The sequence below is a fragment of the Alligator sinensis genome, unplaced genomic scaffold, assembly GCF_000455745.1.
Source record: "Alligator sinensis unplaced genomic scaffold, ASM45574v1 scaffold942_1, whole genome shotgun sequence".
Taxonomy (NCBI): Eukaryota; Metazoa; Chordata; order Crocodylia; family Alligatoridae; genus Alligator; species Alligator sinensis.
This window is the reverse complement of record NW_005843153.1, coordinates 216054-219765: the sequence shown is the minus strand read 5'-3', so window position 1 is coordinate 219765 and position 3712 is coordinate 216054. Positions and strand designations below refer to the sequence as shown.

Genomic DNA, 3712 nt, shown 5'->3' with positions numbered 1-3712 from the left:
CAGGAATCAGTATCTTACTGTATAGCACAGAGGAGCTACATCACACTAGCATCTCTTTGTACTGGAGCTTCTTACCAGGTGTTTTTGTTTCATTGGGAATGAGGCATCGTACAAAATGAGGATGAGTGCTTCTCAGATTGGACATCAGCTTGTTTAAGTTCTCCTGTGAGACCATAAGAAAAAGTTCATGTTAATCAATGTTACCTCTGCAAATGCACTGCTAGATACAGTACAATCATGGTAGCAAACAGCTCAGCAGTGTTTGAAATTCAGACAAATTAGCTGTCAGATCATTTCAGATCTTTTCAGCAGGAGCCAATATTAAGTTCCCTCTTTTGGGGATTAGTTATATAATTTCAATTTATTAATAAAATAGCTGTATTTGAGCCAGTACAGAATGGCTGCCATGGATGACAGAAAATCAAATGTAGCTGCTGAAATAGAAGATATCTTCAAAATGATGTAAGTACAATGACAGAAATGTATCCTGATAATTTAAGAAACCGAATGAGTAGGTACAACATGGGTTTGAGCAGAGGATTTTGGCTTGTTGGCTAGAGGGTTTGGGCTTCTTTCTCTACTACCCAGCACTGTCAATAGTCATTTGCATCTGAGTGAAAGGCATACACTGTAGGTGTCAGACACTAGCAGTCATGTAAATTCTGATTTGGAGCATGGTAGACCCAGTTTTACACTTCTTTGTATTTGTGCAAAGTGACACAAATGGTGGAAGGCAATGGAGAGTTAGGGCCCTTGAGTGGATGACAGAGGGAATTGGCAGGGGCCTAAAACAATCATTTCTGAAAGGGGCTGGAAGGGAGGGGCATCTTAAGCTCCAACATACACACTGGATTTTTTTTTAACATTTCTGACATCAGTCCCAGAGAGGAGACAGCTTTGGTCTGTAGGGATGTGTCCAATTACCCAGTATATTCAATGATTCAATGCAAATTTTACCATAACCCTTGTTACCTTACAGACACAAGCTTTTTACCTCTCTCTAGAAAACACATTTTTCAGAGTTAAAATCACTTTCTTCTCAAGAAAGAAGTGATTAATAATAAACAATACACCATACCCTGAAAAGAGCAGAGACCGTCTGGAAAGAAGAACCCTTCTTCTTGCCGCCCTTCTTGCCACCACCCTCTAAACAAGACAAAATAAAGATGCTATTAAAATTTGTGGAAATCTGACTCATTTGTTTTTTTAAAAGGAAACAAAGATGAGGAGAAGAACAAGGTCAAATGCCTGGAAGTAGAAATCAGGAGTATTCAAATAGGATATCAAGACACATTTCTAGGGATATGCTCTAATCCAACTACAACTTAAACAGCTGAGTTTTGATTCCTTATATAGTAAGAAGAATAATTTTGCTCACTGCAGGAATTGCCGGAACCAGCCAAATGGCCAGTGTTAATAGCAACAAAGTCCCGGGATTTAAGATCTGTGCATCTATCAAGACATACATAGTGCATTTTAAAAGTTAACTTTTTTTCTTAATTTTACAGGAAGCATCTGCTAAGAATCAATCAGAAATACTGGTTGTACAGAAATTACTACCTTCTGCTGCACCAAATGTGGCAAAGAGCAAAGCCAATGTTTTCAGTGATGCTTTCTGGTACAGCGCAATGACAGTTTCATTCAGGGGGTCCTTGTTCTTGTCAAGCCAGCCAGTGATGTTGTAGTCCACAGTGCCTGCATAGTGCACCAGGGAGAAGTGGGCCTCAGCCTTTCCTTTGGCAGGCTTCGGTTTCTGGAAGTTGTTGGACTTGCCCAGATGCTGATCGTAGAGCTTGTTCTTGAAGGAAGCGTCAGTTGCCTTGGGGAACATGCACTCCTCTTCCAGGATGGAGAAAATGCCCATGGGCTGAGAAGAAAAACAAAACACAAAGAGAACACAATAAAGAAAGAACAGAAATGACAGATGGATTATTAACACGAGTCCTTAATGGGAAAATGTAACCATATTTTTGTCTGGTTAAAAAGCAATTTATACATCAAAGGAACGGAGAAGTCTAGAAGGGGCCTCTTCAGCTATGGAGTCCAATATTATGCATCTATAGGAAACCATTTGTCTAAAAAAATCCTAAAAATTATCCACCATAACTCATCACACACTACAGCCGCAAAGCCTGCTATGAGCCCAAAACAAGAAGCTAACCACTAACATGTGCCCCTAATACAAAGCCAGGGAGGCAAAAACAGCACCACTACTCTGCCTCTGCAATGACAGAGAAGCAAGTTGATTAATATATGTGTCCCAGGGACAACGGGAATAGAGGGAGACTCCGGCCCAGAGCCAGAGGAAATACTCACTTATGCGTCACAGGAGGTGGGAGCAGTGGCGGCGTGCAGGCCGGGGAACCACCCGCGCGGCTCATTAGCCACGCTTTCATACGGCTGGGGCGGAGTGACATCAGAGAGAGGTGCCGCTCAGCGGAAATAAAACGCGGCCCCGAAGGCAGAGGGGGCACGCTGCGGGAGAACGTGAAGCCCGGGGGGAAGCCCGAGAGTGGAACCGGGCACCTGCAGGGGGCCCTGGCCATGGGCCGAATAGGCTGCAGCAGCGCCGGGAGCGACGGAGGCTGGGAGAGCCGCAGCGCCGAGGAAGAGTGGCGAAATTGATGAGGGAGCCGGCAGAAGCTCCGAGGAGGAGCCCAGAGAGAGGGCCAGCTGGAACCACCGGTGAGGTAACTGGGGACGAGCCGGCAGAGGACAGAGGAGGAACCCAGAGAGGGAGCCGGCGGGAACTCTGGTGAGGGAACCAGGGGAGCCCAGGCAGAGACGACAGCAGGGCGTCGGGATAGAAGGCCGCAAGGGCAGAGAGGGCCCTTGATGCCCAGTCCTCATCCGGGGACAAGGAACAGAAGGTCCGCGACCAAAGGTGGCGTTGGCCGGGGTGTAGGGGAGGTTGCAGCCCCGTGAGAGCCCGCCCAGGGGCACTTTGGCGCTGGAGGCAGCAGAGAGGGGGGACCCCCTGCTGCGGGCCCAGCCGCGATCACAGTCGGCGAGTTCTGGGGACTCCCCAGCAAGAGCGGGGCAGATCTGGTTAGCCACCCGCACAAGCGTTGCCCGAGAGCGCCTTTTGGAGCAGATGCAGGCACAATATGCTCAGCAGATCTTAAGAAGAGGAACATGCCTTGCCAGGGCCGCTCCAAGGGTAATTGGTGCCCTAGGTGAACTGTGTACCTCGGTGCCCCCACCACTTCCAATATAGAGGAAAATTAAGATAACACTGCCAGTGGTATGCTCTTGTCATAAGTCCGCCTGAGAGTTAAAAAGGTAGGAGTCACAATTCTAGTGATCTTTCCTCTGAGATCTTTTCAGAGGTCTTTCTCCCCTTACCGAACCAAAGGTCTTAGACCAAGGTGGAGCCGTAGCCAGCCAGGGCTGTTATTTAGAATGATGTTCCTATTATTTTGTTCTGAATATAATTTTGGTCCCCCCCAAAATTTTGGGGCCTCACACTGCAGAGAAAGGGGGAAAAATACTCCCTGCCAATCTGATGGGGAGGGAAATTGCTATAGACAGATCTGAGTTTTCTAAACACTGGTAAGACATCAGGACACTAATCAAAACTCTTATCTGAGGGGAAATATCTGAGAAGCCAAAAAAGCATTCATAAGGGGAGAAAATATTCTTGGCCCCAAAGGACAACCCAAATACACCCTGAAGCATGGGTTTACTAGATTCTTGGCAAACAGAGAAATTG

The 3712-nt window shown here is 46.7% G+C and overlaps 1 pseudogene; it reads right to left on the bottom strand.

Annotated features, from left to right (window-relative positions):
- Positions 1-3712, bottom strand: part of LOC102373446 — a 32415-nt pseudogene that overhangs the window by 18704 nt on the left and 9999 nt on the right.